The sequence below is a fragment of the Molossus molossus genome, unplaced genomic scaffold (assembly GCF_014108415.1).
Source record: "Molossus molossus isolate mMolMol1 unplaced genomic scaffold, mMolMol1.p scaffold_m16_p_13, whole genome shotgun sequence".
Taxonomy (NCBI): Eukaryota; Metazoa; Chordata; class Mammalia; order Chiroptera; family Molossidae; genus Molossus; species Molossus molossus.
In genome coordinates this window covers 5,336,268-5,352,730 of record NW_023425348.1, presented here as the reverse complement: position 1 = coordinate 5,352,730, position 16,463 = coordinate 5,336,268, and the positions used below count along the sequence as shown (strand labels likewise).

The 16,463-nt window shown below is 40.1% G+C and overlaps 1 pseudogene; it reads left to right on the top strand.

Annotated features, from left to right (window-relative positions):
* Positions 1-4,292: 4,292 nt before the first annotated feature.
* Positions 4,293-13,160, top strand: LOC118627748 (annotated as a pseudogene).
* Positions 13,161-16,463: the final 3,303 nt, after the last annotated feature.

Below are 16,463 nucleotides of genomic sequence, written 5' to 3'. Positions count from 1 at the left end.
GAAGTTCAAATGAAAGAGTCTAGCCCTGGCCGATTTTGCTTAATGGTTAGAGCACTGTCCCTCAAGGACCAGAGTCTTGGGTTCGACTCCGGTCAAGAGCACGCACCTTCATTGCAATTTGACCTTTGGTCTGGGTTGGGGTCCTGCAGGAGGCAACCAATCACTGTATCTCTCTCATATCGATGTTTCTCTCTCTCTCTCTTTCTTTCTCTCCCTCTCTCTCTCCCTCCCACTCTATCTGAAAATCAATGGAAAAAATATCTTCAGGTGAGGATTTAAAAATAAAATAAAAATAAATAAAGAGACTAATTGAGACCTTAGTAGAGGCAACATCCACTGAGCATGCCTGAGCGACAGCAGGCACGATCCCTGCCCTCAAGGGACCTGGAGTCAGGGACTTCCGGTCAAGATGGCGGGTAGGTAACGCGGTATCGCGTCCTCCCACAACCACATCCAAGTTACAACTAAACTACAGAACAACCACCATTCAAAACCGCCTGAAATCAAGCTGAATGGAAGTCCTACAGCTACGGAATTAAAGAAGCTGCATCGAGACTGGTAGGAGGGGCGGCGGCGCGACGGGCTGGAAGGTCCTTCCTGAGGACTGAGGGGTCCCCGTCCCACACCAGGTGCCCTGCTCAGGGTTGCAGTGCCAGGAAGAGAATCCCCATAAATTCTGGCTGGAAAAACCAGCAGGAACTGAGGCTCAGGGAGACTGAGGCGGCTGGAGCCCCAGGCAGCTCCTTAAAGGGCCCGCGCACGGACTTATCAGACTCTCTCCCTCTAAGCTTGGAGGGGAGGCAGCTCCAGGGGCGCCAGAGACATACAGGGAAGAACTGAGCTGTTTGGCACTGGAGCGAGGGCTGGAGAGGGGGCTTTCTCTGGAGCAAACATGCTGTCAGAGGCCTTTGTTCCTTTGGTGAGCCCTTCCCTGGGGGGCAGACAGTCTCCATATCTGGGACTCCAGCAACCTGGCTCACACTGGTAGCCCCGCCCTGCTGACTCCCTGAGGCCCCGCCCCACTACACCCAACTTTCAGGCCCACCCAAGCTGTTGCCAGTTGCTTAACAGGATTGGCCTGACTTGGATCCTGCTTCAGGTTTTCCTAAATTTTTTCAAACGAGCAGCATCTGGTCTCAGCGAGCCCCATACCACTCCTTAAGTAATACACAGAAACAAACACAGGGAGGCAGCCAAAATGAGGATACAAAGAAACAGGTCCCAAATGAAAGAACAGAACAAAACCCCAAGAAAAGAACTAAGCAAAATGGAGATAAGCAACCTAACAGATGCTGAGTTCAAAATACTGCTTATAAGGATGCTCAATGAACTCAGTGAGGGCCTCAAGAGCATAAAAAGGGACCAGTCAGAAATGATCGATGCACAGTTAGAAACAAAGGAGGCTTTAACTGAAATAAAGAATAATTTACACAGCTTCAATAATAGAGTATGTAAATCCAAGGAGCAAACCATTGATTTGGAATATAAGGAAGCAAAAAACGCCCAATCAGAACAGCAAAAAGAAAAAAGAATCCAAAAAAATGAGGATAGTATAAGGAGCCTCTGGGACAACCGCAAGCGCGCCAACATTCACATCTTGGGGGTGCCGGAAGGAGAAGAGAGAGAACAAGAAATCGAAAACCTGTTTGAAACAATAATGGCAGAAAACTTTCTGAACTTGGTGAAGGAAACAGACATACAAGTCCAGGAAGCACAGAGAGTCCCAAACAAGATGAACCCCAAGAGGCCCACACCAAGACACATCATCATCAAAATGCAAAAGGTTCAAGACAAAGAGAGAATCTTAAAAGCAGCAAGAGAAAGGCAGCTAGTTACCTACAAGGGAGTTCCCATAAGGCTGTCAGCTGATTTCTCAAAAGAAACTTTGCAGGCCAGAAAGGAGTGGCAAGAAATATTCAGAGTGATGGAAAGCAAGAACCTACAACCAAGATTACTCTATCCTGCAAAGCTGTCATTTAGAATCGATGGCCATATAAAGATTTTCCCAGACAAAAAGTTAAAGGAGTTCATCACCATCAAACCGTTATTATATGAAATGATGAAGGGTCTTTTTGAAGAAAAAGATAAAATATATGAACAAACAAAATGGCAATGAATACATATCTATCAACAATGGAATCTACAAACAAAATGAACAGATAGAACAGAAACATTCTCATAGATACAGAGAACATTTTGTTGGTTGCCAGATGGGAGGGGGTTTGGGGGAATGGGTGAAAACGGTGAAGGGATTAAGAAGCACAAACTCATTGCTAGACTGACAAACCTCAAAGGGAAAGGGGTTGGGGGGTGGGAAGAAATAAACCAAAGAACTTATATGCATAACCAATGGACACAGACAATAGTGTAGGAAAAGGCGGGAGGGAGGCGGGAATGGGGAGGAGGGAGTCAATGGGGGAAAAAATGTGGAACATCTGTAATACATTCTACATTCAACAATAAAGATTAAAAAAAAAAAGAGAGAGAGAGACCTGGAGTCAGAGAGTTCATTGTTGGGCAGATATTATTACGCGCCGGCAATGTGCCAGGCATTGTGCTAGGTGCTTGACATACAGACACAGCACTGCTTTTAAGAAATTTGACTGTCTATAAAGAAAATAAAACAAGCCTGGCCAGTGCTACTCAGTGGATTGAGCTTCGTCTCGTGGACTGAGAAGTCCGGGTTCAATTTCCAGTCGGGGCACATGCCAGGGCTTTGGGCTCCATCCCCAGTAGGGGGCGAGCAGGGGGCAGCTGGTCAATGTTTCTCTATCATATTGATGTTTCTCTCTCTCTCTCTCCCCATTCTTCTCTCTCTAAAAAAAAAATCAATAAAAATATCTTTTTAAAAAAAGAAAATAAAACAAATATACTAAAAAATATTATAAACAAACAAAAATGACCCTGTAGACTGGGTCTGTATCAAGCCAAAATTATTCATCCATTTAGTAAATTCACCTTTTATTTATCTATTTATTTATCCTCACCCAAGAATATGTTTTTATTGATATTTAGAGAGAGAGGAAGGGAGAGTGAGAAAGCGAGAGAGAGAAACATCAATCAGCGGCCTCCCATACACACCCTGACCAGGAATCGAACCCACAACCTTTTGGTGTACAGACTATGCTCCAACTAACTAAGCCACCTGGTCAGGGCAGTAAATTCACCTTTTAAAATTGGTTTGTTTGTAGGGTTTTTAAAATTAGTCAGGCAGTTATTTGGCATTTTGTAATTGAAGAAATGCAATTGCTTAATTATTTTTACCTTTATTTGTAATCTTAACAACTATTGCAATTATTCATGGCCTTACTGAGTTTAATTATTTATATTGGCAATAAGTATCAGACACTGCAACAGCATATCAAACAAAATAATGCTTATTAATGATCATGCTAATAACAGGGGAGCCAAACCATGTAAGGTTAATCAGAGAAAAAGTGACTTTAATCAGACTTAAGGTAAGTAACTTGTTTTGGTAAAGAAAAAGAGGAAACAATGACTACATACTGCCAACTTCTCAAAAGTGTTATAACGTGTTATTATTATTTTTTTTACAATAAAAAAAATAAGACTGTAGGGAAATTTTATGTTCAGTGGAAGCCTGCATTGTCCTTTTTTTTTTTGAGGTATAATTGATAAATAACATATTTGTTTCAGGAGTAAAACATAATAATTTGATATTTGTATATTTCCATAAGTCTAGTTAATATCTGCAACCACACATAGTTACAAAATTTTTTTCTTGTGGAAGTGAAACCAGACAATGAATGGATCTGGACTGCCTGTCACTACTTGAGCCAAATAATCAGAGACAAGCTTAAATTGTATATGAGCATTTATTCCAATATTGCCAGCAGTATGGGAGACCAGTGGGTCATGCATAAAATCTGCTCTGCCCCTGCTCACTTGCCAGCTGCTTTTAATATTTTTGTTGTTGTTGTTTTGGTTTGGTTTTTATTTTTTAAAGAGAGGAGGGAAGGGAGAGAGGAAGGGAGGGAGAGAGAAACATCAATGTAAGAGAGAAACATTGTTCAGCTGCCTCCAGCATGCCCCCTACTGGGGATCAAGCCCACAACCTGCACATGTGCCCTGACGGGGAATCATACCGGGACCTCTCAGTCCATGGGACAATGCTCAATCCACTGAGCCACACTATTTTTAAAGGGTAGAGAAACAATGACAGGCAAGGGGGAAGAATGTGGCCTGGGGGCTAAAGGGGCTGGCCACCAGTGAGGAGCAGTCACGCGTCAGGGTCCAGCATTCCAATAGATAATCAGGTTGATAATTCCATGATGTCTGGCAGTCCCCCTCGTCCTCAGATTAAGAAAATGGACAGCATTCCTGAGGTAAGCTCTGGAGGCTCATACCTCCCAGTCAGCTCAGAAAGGGCTGTTCTTTAAACAGAACAAAACAATCATGATTAATATTGTAAAGGATGATTAACATTTCTTATAACTATGGCTAGTGCTCCACTATGATTAGTTTTCTTACTCTTCTAACATTTTCTATTAATTCTAATATTCTTTCCTGCCCCTTTCAATAATTTTTAAGATCTAATCTCTTAGCAACTTTTAAATATGCAATACACTATTATTAACTATAATTACTATGCTGTACATTACATCCCCATGACTTATTTATTTTATAACTCGTAGTTTATGCCTTTTGATCCTCTTTACTCATTTCTCTCCCCCTACCCTCCCCATCTGTCAACCAATAATCTGTCCTCTGGATCTTTTAGCTTGTTTTTTTTGTTTGTATGTTTTTGCTTTTGTTTTTTTAATTCTACATACAGGTGAGATCACATGGTATTTGTCTTTCTCTATCTGACTTATTTCACTTCATGCAGAGCCCTCCAAGGTCCATCCAAGTTGTCATAAATGGCAAGATTTCATTTCTTTTTATGGCTGAATATATTCCATTGTATGTACATACCACATTTTCATCATCCGTTCATGTAACGTTGGGGGTTTGGTGGTGAAGGAATTGTAACCTTGAGGTATGCATTCTCATGACTTGGCCAGCCAAGGATCAAAGTATGGGTGTGAATAGATAAAATATTCATGAATAAAGGGTTGAAAAGTCACTCTGTCTGAACTGAATGTACTGTATATGTGTGAATAGATAAAGTTTGCATGAAAGGGTTGGAAAGCTGCTTTGAAAGAGATAATGGGTGATATTCTCAGGTGTGAATGAGTCTGTTTTGATGTATCTCCACTGAAAACAGTGAGAGACAGGAAATATGCTCAACTTGGCTGTATGGTCAGCAGAGACGCAATCTCAAGGACTTAATTACCTAAAACACTGTGTAACCTAGGTAACCACTTTGCAAATAAATTGGGCTACATCCAGAGATCTGGAGCATTTGCTCCTTTGCGATGCTCCGCCTCACTCCAAGCAGTGTCTGCTTGTAGTTCATTGCCTTGCGATAACCCTGGCAGGCCAAAAGAGTTGGCACATTCATCCATTGATGGACTGAAGGACACTCCTTCACTTGTCTGATTCCAAGTCTATGGGAGCTCTTTTACCTCTAAGTCACATATAACCATTACCAACACAAAATAATTCTTGTCTGTAGACATGCAAGTCTGTCCTGTCCAGAAGGACAACTGACTTCCTACCTCCCTCTGGAAAGCCAAAGTTTTGCCACCATTTGCACATGTATTTCAATATTCATAGCACCATCTATCACACAGAGTTCATCCTAATTTCACCTGGTAATTGGGGTGACCATCTGTGTTAGTTAACTGATTTTATGGCAGGAGGTCGTTTGTAGCTGGGAACCAGGTGCCACAGAAGTGAGGCTCCTCTTGCCCACAGAAGCTGGAGATGGGGGCACTGTCTTCCTTGGATGTTTACATTTTAAAGGGGTGGCTCCCCAGGTCCTTGAAAGAGACATTGCTGAGTCATAAAGCTGAAAAAATGGTTATTTAAATTTTCAAAGTATTTTCATATATTTCAAAGAGATTATGAAAGAACTTATAATTAGAAAATGCTCTAAGAAAGGGGGGGCATATCTTCCTTTATTTTTTACAGAAAGAATTAAGGTTCTTATTTTAAATGTGTATACACCCTTATATGTGTTAATCATTACTTGTGTAACTATAGTATTCAAAAACAGTTGGAAATATGAATAATGCCCTCCTCGAAAAAATGTAATGCTCAGACCCAAAGTGCAAGTTCAGTTTCCCCAAGGTCCTCTCTCCCCTGCAGTGTGCAGAAACCCTGTGTGGGGATAGTGGCCAAAGAGGGAGAAGGAGAGGCTCAAGCGTGCTTCATATTTGCAGCTGCAGGATGCCTCTGCCTCCACTGAGGGGTTGTTCCTGGAGGGCTCACTCTGGGAACTAGTGCCGTAAATGCCCTGAGGACAGTCTGAGGAATGTTTCGTTTCCATGTGCTATGTGTAAACTGAGGGGAGGACAAGCTCATGCCTCACTGTGAAGTCCGTTAAGGGTTCTCAAGATGATAGCTCTTTTGATACAGCTACTTCCCCAGGAGATGAGTCTGTCCCACGAAAGCTGGGTGAGGCCATGTTCTAGCACTGGCCTCACAGACCCAGAGCTGTCTAGCACAGAGGCCAGCTCACTGGTTCCGTCTCCAGCCATCATGGTTATTTTCCAGCAGGGACCGGGAACTCCTGGCCTTCCCCGCCACCATTTCTTGAACTGGGCCATGCGGTTTCCCTCCTCCTCGACTCCTTAACCTTGAAGGTTGGGACAAGAGATTGGACTCTTAGAGCCTATCCCTTCAAGAGGTTCCTAAGTTCCTTACACAATTTTTTACCACCTCCTCAGAGTAAGGCACATTAATGAAATTGCAACAGGGGAGGGAGGATATAATGTCACTGTCTTCCTTGGGCAATGGAGAAAAAAGTGACAATTGCATAGTCAGGAAAGGCCAATCAAGTGATTTCCTTGGGTAATTTCTGAAGTGATTTGCTGACTCCACTTAAAAGTCAAGACACAGCATAATCTTAAAGTTCTGCCTTACCAGGCATGCAATTCACTTAGAACTTGAGAAATAAAACTTAGAACTTGTCTCTTCAATGCAGAAATTCAGGTTTGAAATTAAAGTTTACTTTTCCTTTGCAATCGGAAATATAAAATAGGTAGCTTTTATAAATAGACTTTAAAACCTTGAGATAGCTAATCAGTCTACTCACTAGTCTTACTGTCATTCAAAAGCAGTCACACTGACCCCATCCACCTGCCTTTTCTATTAAATCTATTGGGGTAACTTTGGTTAACAAGATCACACAGGTTTCAAGTGGACATTTCTGCGATACATGATCTGCATTGGTTTTTTGAAAAGCTTCGTTCCAAAACACCCAAATTAGAAGTAAATCAGCAATTTGTTTTTGTTATTGTTCCTAGTAATTTTCTTAATGATCTTTACTTTTGATTGAATATTACAATAATCATAATACATACTTTCTAAAAAGCATATAAAGAAAATGTTTGAATTAAAGTGGGTTAACTGATGTGATTATTTGAATAGCTACCATTTGCCAAAGTAATATTGCCTTAGCTCACTCTTAAAGCTGCCAAACTGAAAAAGAGTTGCGGGGATTTCCACCCCATTTCAAGGGAAATTATCTAAAGAGAAAGTTATATTCAAATTAAGCAACCCCACTACTCATGTGACTAACCTTGGTTCACAAGTTTCGTGGGCTCTGCTGACTTCTCTATTTAAGATGCTTATTGTCCAGGAAATAACACTGACACCATCAAAATTCATTTCCACTTTGAATGATGCCAAAGATATAGAACAGTGTGGGAAAAGACTCAATTCTTTTTGTGTGAGTTATAACATGAATGCTAGCAAAGGAGGAAAATGTTTCACCTGTTACAGGAACCCTTTGCTTCCAGCACTATTAACCAAAGTCCAGAAGTGAAGAGGGGACAGTTGACCGACCAGATTAGGCTCCCCTGTTTGTCTGAGCCTTGGTGGGACCACCGGGCATCATAGATATGGGCTCCAAGTTACAAGATCAGATCCTTACATTTGTCCAGATACCAACAGAGATTTCATGCCAACCATGCTCTTAAGACACTAATTCATATGCCAAAATAGCAACTGATTCAGATTTTTTTCATTTCTATTTATTAATTTTTTTAGAGAGAGAAAAAGAGAGATCATTTGTTGTTCCACTTATTGATGTGTTCATTGGTTGCTTCTTGTATGTGCCCTGACTAGGGACTGACCCCACAATCTTGACATATCAGAACTACACTGTAAGGAACTGGGCTACTTGGTAGCAATAAAACTGTCAAAGGGACGAAATTCCAGTGACTGTAGTCACTTTCCAGTTTTTTTAAAAAAATCTATTTATAAACCAAACTATTCTCAGAAGTTTGCTTTTGAGTATAGTATCCTGTCTATTGTTTTATGCCCACTGAGCCTGCGAGCTCCTGCCAATCAGGACCTGTCTGTGCCTTTTCATATCCATATTCCCAAGGCCGGCACAGTGCCTAGTCCTTAGTACACACTTGAATACTTTTAAGTGAATGAATAATAATGATGTATGTGAAATCTCTGCAAATTCTAAGGCACAATGTAAACAAAGAATTATAATTATGAATAGGAATAATGTCATTAAGCTACCACAGACCATTGTACCCATCTTCAAAGCAGGAGCAATGGAAGAATGAAAACAAATACTGGGAAGCAAGTGAAGACACACATATACACAAGCAAGATGAATTTCTTAATGCCAATAAATGTTTTAGATAACATCGCAAGCAATGTGAAGTATAGAAAAAGAGAATTTAAAAGCACTTTAGCCCAGCCGGTGTGGCTCTGGTTGAGCATCGACCCATGCACCAAGAGGTTGCCAGTTTGATTCCTGGTCAGGGCATATGCCCAGGTTGTGGGCCCGATCTCCAGTAGAGGGCATGCAGGAGGTGGCCAATCAATGCTCTCTCTCATCAATGTTTCTATCTCTCTCTCCCTCTTACTTCCTCTCTCTAAAATCAATAAAGAAAAAAATTTTTTTAATAAAACAAAAACATTTTAGATGACCAAAATATAAGAATGAATGGATGTGAAGAGAGAGCAGGGAACCCCCCCATCCCCAAAACTAACACTTAATTCTTTTGTTGTCCACCAACTCAGAAACTCAGGATCTGTACCTAACAGGAAACTGGGCGGCATCTCCGTAGAAGATTGTTTTTTGCTTCCTGTTTGCATTTCTGTTACCTTAGAAGTTGGAAATGAGGAAAAACAAAAACATGGGTCAATCAATGAGTGAAAATTTTTCAGAGAATATTATGAGGATTATTTTGTCTTAGAAAAAGATAGAAGTTATATGGATTGTGTTTAGGTGAGATGTTGAGTATATTTGGGTTAAAATATACACTGAGTCAGAGATAATCTGTGGTTAGACCCTGATCTGACCTGAAAAATATTTTGATTTTCTGAACTTATTAAAGCAAGACAAAGAAGCCAAATAAAATGTTATTGAATTTCCCAAGGCTCTAAGTCACGGAAGAAATAAACCAATGACAAATAAGCCTCTAATTCTGCCATCACAGCCTTGAGGGAGAAAAACCAGTGATGGTCACAGTTTGGAAACAGGAAGGAGGTACCCTGGCCACAGACTTGGCAGAGCCACCAAGATGGTGAGTCATGGTTCAGAGGCACCATTAATTCAATGTCAGCCATCAATCACATTCGTCGGCTTGAGGAAAGAGTATTAAGACCAGAAACAGAAGAATTGGTAAACAATGGAAAGTGTAACTTCCCTCTTTATTCACAGAATTCTAATTTCCTTATATTTTAAGTGTATGGAATTTTAAAAATAAGACTTTTGTATGGTAAAATACTGAGCTAGGCCAGGAAAGATTGGAGAAGCTAGTCCTGAGTAACAACAGTTTGCCTTTCTTCCCCCCAGAAGGAGCAGGTGTCTTGCTTCTCACCCACAGTCTCCTCTCCTGAAAGTCACCTATTCCCCCTACTCCCTGAAAGAGAAAAGCATACCGCAGATGTTTTTGTTCTTTGTTTTTGTCTTTAGTCACAAGAATCTAAAAAAACAAAAACACACAACTGGGCAGGAAGTTTTGGTAAACTAGTCCTGCATATAGCCCTGGTGTGACTTACAGTTAAGGAAGGAAGCCAGGAAAATCTTACTAGGAGAACATTTTTTAAAAACCACGATTCCTTGTGTACTCTGTTAGCCGAGGCTAATAGAAAACCAGGCAATAGGAGTAAGGAGGAGATGCACCTTCAACAGAGCAGAAGTATAGTAAGTGAAAAACTGCTGGAAATGGGAATGAGGCTGGGGCAGTGCATGTCATTATGTCCTCCAGATACAGATTTTAAAGACTGCAACCATCATGTTGTTAAACAGAAGTCAGTCAGAACCAAAGGAAATTCTCACTCACTCTGCCTGGTACCAAACACTGAATCTAAACAGATACCACCATTTAGGTTCAAGGTTGAGAAACTCTTAAAAAACCAGAGAAAGGAAACAGTATTCCAGACATACAGAAGCTTTACATGCATGTGAATGACTTGTATCTGGAGCCAGAAAAAAAGTTATAGAAAGTTGTTGGGCATCTTAAGTGAAATTAAAGAAGACAGAGTGGAAGTATGAACATATGGGAGTAGGGAAATAGAAAAAAGAAGATAAATAAAATTTTGGTAATTGAAGTTTGTGATGGGTACTTGTGTAAGTTTTAATTTTTTTTTTTTCAATTTTAGAGAGAGAGGAAGGGAGAAAGAGACAGAAACATTGATGTGAGATTAAAACATCGATCAGCTGCCTGCCACAACAGCCCTACCAGGGATTGAACCTGCAACCTAGGTATGTGCCCTGACCGGGGATCGAACCTGCAGCCTTTTGGTGTATGGGACAACACCCAACCAACTAAACCACTCAGCTGGAGCCATTATAGCAAATTTTTTACGGTACAGTATGTCCAGAAGCCTCTCTTAACTTTCACTACGAAAGCATCTTTCAAGTGGCAGGTCTGGGAGCTTTGCTCTTAATCAGTCCTTTGCCACATGTAACTTTAAAATGCTATGTGGGAAAATTAAGTGTGAATCCCACTCCCCATTCTTTCTCCTTAGACTTCCCTTGTGTACCTGTTCATATTGTAACCCTTTGCAAGTTGTATCATAAACTTACTTACATACCTGTTTCTCCTGCCAAACTAGGAGCTCCTGAGACGCAGAGACTCCTTTTCCTGTGACTATTTATGTATAGGTTGAACGAAACCAGAATGTCGAATGACTCTAACTTCTTCTCACAGGATACTCATCAAGCTGGTTTATTTTCTTCCACTTTTCTGCTATTCTGCCTGCTTCACTATAATTTTACCAACTGTGTTAAGATACAAGTGTCATGGTATCTAATCATGATTTTCATTACTGTAAGTAAAGGTGTTGTACTCTTCATATATTTAAGAGCCATTTATTTGTAATCTTTGCTCATTTTTCGATAGAGTTGTATATCTCACTGATTTATTTTTAAGACAATAATTAATTAATCTGTAAGTCCATTAAAATTTTATTTAACTCATCAAAAGGAAAGTTTTAGAGTCAGGCAGATCTGTGTTTAATTGCTGGCTCTGGTATTTGTCATCATTTCTAAAATAAGGATGAAAATAATACCTCCTGTCTCGTAGATATACTCAGAGATGTCATGAGTATCAAATGAGAAAGGTAGCAGTGTACCTGGTATATAATTACAGATAACCATCTAATATTAACTATCATCATGAATAGAAATAAAAACAATAATAACACAGTAATGAAAGTTTATATTGGTGTAGCATTTTAAAATATTCCAAGTATTTTCATGTATTTAAAAAACTTCATAGCACCCTGGCTGGTTTGGCTCAGTGGTTAGAGTGTCAGCCCATGGACCAGTGAGTTGCGGGTTTGAATCCAGTCAAGGGCATGTACCTTGACTGTCCTAGGTCCTGGCCCTGGTCTGGGTCATGCAGGAGGCAGTCAATCGTTGTCTTTCTCTCTCCCCATCTCTCTCTCCCTCCCACTCTATCTGAAGATAAATAGAAAAATATCCTATGGTGAGGATTTAAATTTTTTTTTCATAGCAATCCTGTAAAGTAGGTAGAACTTTGCTGAAATAATGCCTCACTCATACTCTCTAGACTAGAAAAGTGAATAGAGCTACAGGTAAAGTTTTTATACCAGATGGAAAGGACAAAGCTAGGCCTAGGAGCAAATTCAAATTACACCTTGTAAGTGATGGAAAAACTCAATGCAAAGGCTGAGCCTGAGTGCTACTAGCATAAAGCAATACTAGACAGGAGTTTTGCAGTTGTCACCTAGAGTTTCTTGAGATCTAATATTCCGTGCAATGTGGAAGCTCCAAGTCCTGACCCCATGCCCGGAAGATTTCTGCAAGTTCCTAGCAGGCTTATATTTTCATGGTCCCATTTGGCTCCAAACTCCTTCTTCCAGGGAATTGGTACAGTCTGTGGCTCATCTTGGCATCTAATGTGCTCTGCAATAAGGACATTGCTTTGACCCTCATAGAATTTGTCTCCTTATACAGTTTCCAAAATAAAATCAAATAAAACTTTTGTAGGACACAGTAAATACTACTGAAAATTTGTAAGGATTAAAAGAATGAGTTACAGACCACTGCAAGGGCCAGTCAGTCTCAGGGCATCCAGCACCTGCTGCAGGCCAAGAAGCAGGCCAGCCTGGCCGGTGTGGCTCAGTGGTTGAGCATTGACCCAGGCACCAAGAGGTCACTGGTTCGATTCCCGGTCAGGGCACATGCCCAGGTTATGGGCCCGATCCCCAGTGGGGGCATGCAGGAGGCAGCCAGTCGATGTTCTCTCTCATCGATGTTTCTCTCTCTCTCTCCCTTCCTCTCTAAAATCAATAAAGAAAAAAAAAATAAAAAAGAAGAAGAAGCGGGCCAATGAGGTGTCTGAGGCACGCAAGCAAAGGAACCAGAGGCCCAAAAGGCTCAGGCTGAAATTGAACAGTACCACCCGCAGAGAGAGAAGGACAAGGAAGCCAGGCTCTGGGATCCCAGGGCGACTGCAGCACTGATGTGGAGAAGGACACCCAGAGATGAGCATGCTCCAGACCTACTACTTCTGGAGGAACAGGGATGAAGTCCTGGACAACCTCTTGGCCTTTGCAACATCCGGTCAGGAATCCATGAAAACTACTCATAAATGGGTAAGGGAAGAAGAAAGAAGTACCTGTTCCATGGGTTGGCATTTTAGATATCGCCATAGAATATGACTACTCTTTTGCAAAGTTTGAGTTATATTCTTGTGAAAAAGGCATCAAATTAGTTCTGTATATTATATAGTAGGTCCTTGAACTGTTTAGAGAACAGCAAATCTAGCTTCTTTGTACAAACTTAGAGCTTATCCAAATACTTCAGCCCTGGCCAGTTTGGCTCAGTCATTAGAGCGTCGGCCCGTGGACCAGAGAATCTTGGGTTCGGTTCCCGCTAAGGGCATATACCTCGGTTGCGGTTTGTCCCTGGCCCCAGTTGGGGTCATGGGGGTCGTAACCACTCGATGTGCCTCTCTCACATCGACATTTCTCTCTCTCTCTTCCTCCCCTTCTCCCTCCCGCACTTAATCTGAAGATAAGTGAAAAATATCCTCAAGTGAGGATAAAGAAAAAAACAAAGATTTCTTATTTTTACCTCATATTTCTTAGAAATTTAATGGGTATATATTGTTTGTTTTTCTATGCCTTTTAGCTCAAGCAAAATATATATATAAAACAGTACTGACTTTTTCTTTCTTAGATGTAGCAAGAAACACATTTTTTTTTCTTTTTTTCTTTTTAAGAAAGGAGAATACATTTTCCCCCTAAAACTTTCTTCAAGGTCAGGGGTTTTATCCCTGAAAAAGTAGTAGATAGTTATTTGTAACCTGTGTAAAAAAGCAGCCAGCCTTAAACTAGTCCTTTCTGGCTAAGGGGTAGAACTATGAATACTAGTATGATTGTTTGGGGTGCTTTTAGTATCTCTTAATCAAAATTACTAGATGATAGAATTCAAAAACTTGTTACATGCTTTTACTTGGTGTACTGATTTAAAAGTAAAGACTTCTTGTCATGCAAAAATAAAAACAGAATGAGTTACATTGTCAAAATGGAAAATAAAATCATTCAGTTGTACACAGACACCTTTGTCCATCTCTTGGTCACACCACAATCAGAAATTTTTCACTGGCTGTTATTCCCCTAAGGTCCCCCTGATCCCAGCCTCACTCCATCTTGCCACCTCTTTTCTCATCTGACCCTCTGATCTCTTTCCAAAGTCCCTTCCTGGATTAGTTCTGGGAAATTTAAATTCTCCTTATTGTATTTTGCAGAATAATTTAACTCTCCTCAACCCTTGCTCCCAAATTTGGGCTTACATCTGCATTTCTCAGTCCATTAGATCCTTAGCAGAGCAAAAGGGATTTTCATATATGAAAACCTACAGCCAACATCATACTCAATGGGCAAAAACTAAAAGCATTTCCCTTAAGATCAGGAACAGGAGAGGAATGTCCACTTTCACCAACATAGTAACTAGAAGTTCTAGACAGAGCAATTAGACAAAAAGAAGAAATAAAAGGCATCCAATTAGAAAGGAGGAAGTAAAACTGTCATTATTCAAAGATGACATAATGCTGTCCATAGGAAACCCTAAAGAATTCACTAAAAAATCACTAGATTTATTAAATGCTTTTGGCAAAATAGCAGGATAATATCCAGAAATTGGTGGCATTTTTAAAAATCCTCACCCAATGATATTTTCCCATTAATTTTTAGATAGAGTGGAAGGGAGGGAGGAGAGAGAGAGAGAGAGAGAAACATCAATGTGAGAGAGGCACCTCAATTGGTTGTCTCTCAAATGGCCCTGGTTGGGATCAGGGTTCAGACCTACAACCCAGGTACATGCCCTTGACTGGGAATAGCATCTGCGACCCTTCAGTTCATGGGCTGACATTCTAGCCACTGAGCCAAACCAGCCAGGGCATCATGGAATCTTTATACACCAATAATAAACTCTCAGAAAGAGAAACCAAAAAAGCAATCCCGTTTATCATTACAACAACAACTAAATAAGATACCTAGGAATAAATTTAACCAAGGAGGTAAAAGACCTGTACTTAGAAAACAATAGGTCACTGAAGAAAGAAATAGAGGAAGATACAAACAAGTGGAAGCATATACCATGTTCATGAATTAGAAGAATTAACATCATTCAAATGTCAGTACTACCCAAAGCAATCTATAAATTCAATGCAATTCTTATTAAAATACCAACAGCATTTTTCACAGATCTAGGACAAATATTCCAGAAATTTATATGGAACCAAAAAAGACTCCGAATAGCCTCAGCAATCTTGAGAAAGAAGAACAACGTTGGAGGGATCACAATACTGGATATCAAAATTTATTACAAAACCTCTGTAATCAAACAACCTGGTACTGGCACAAGAACAGGCATATAGATCAATGGAACAGAACACAGATCCCAGAAATGAACCCACACCTTTATGGTCAATTAATATTTGACAAAGGAGGTAAGAGTATATAATGGAGTAAAGACAATCTCTTCAATAGATGGTATGGGGAAAATTGGACAGCAACATGCAAAAAATGCAACTAGACCACCAACTTATACCATACACAAGAATAAACTCAAAATGGATAAATGACTTAAATGTAAGTCATGAAACCATAAAAATCCTAGAAGAAAACATAGGCAATAAAATCTCAGACATCTCTAGAAGCAATATTTTTGCTGATATGTCTCCAAAGGAAAGAGAAACATAGGAAAAGATAAACAAATGGGACTCCATCAGACTATAAAGATTCTACACAGCAGAATTAATCATCAACAAAAAGAAAAGGTAACCCACCATATAGGAGAACATATTTGCCAATGATTTCATCAGATGAGGGGTTAATCTCCAAAATATATAAAGAACTTATATAACTCAACACCAAGAAAACAAACAATCCTATTAAGAAAATGGGCAAAAGACCTGAATAGACAATTCTCCAAAGAGGACATACAGATGGCCAATAGACATGAAAAAATGATCAAGTTCACTGATCATCAGAGAGATAAAAATAAAAATTACAATGAAGTATCACTTCACACTGATCAGAATGGCAAGATCTGCAAACAGCCCAAGTGCCCATCAGTAGATAAGTGGATAAAAAAGCTGTGGTACATTTAGACAATGGAATACCATGCAGCTGTAACAAAGAAGGAATTCTTTGCAACAGAATGGATGGACCTGAAAATTATTATGCTAAGTGAAATAAGCCAGGCAGAGAAAGACAAATATTGCATGATCTCACTTATATGTAGAATCTAATAAACAAAATAAACTGATGAACGAAACAGGTCTAGAAGTATGTATAAATAGAACAGATTGACAGATCTCAGAGGGGAGGTGGGCGGGGAGGACGGAAAGCTATCAACCAAATAATATATATGCATATATGCATAA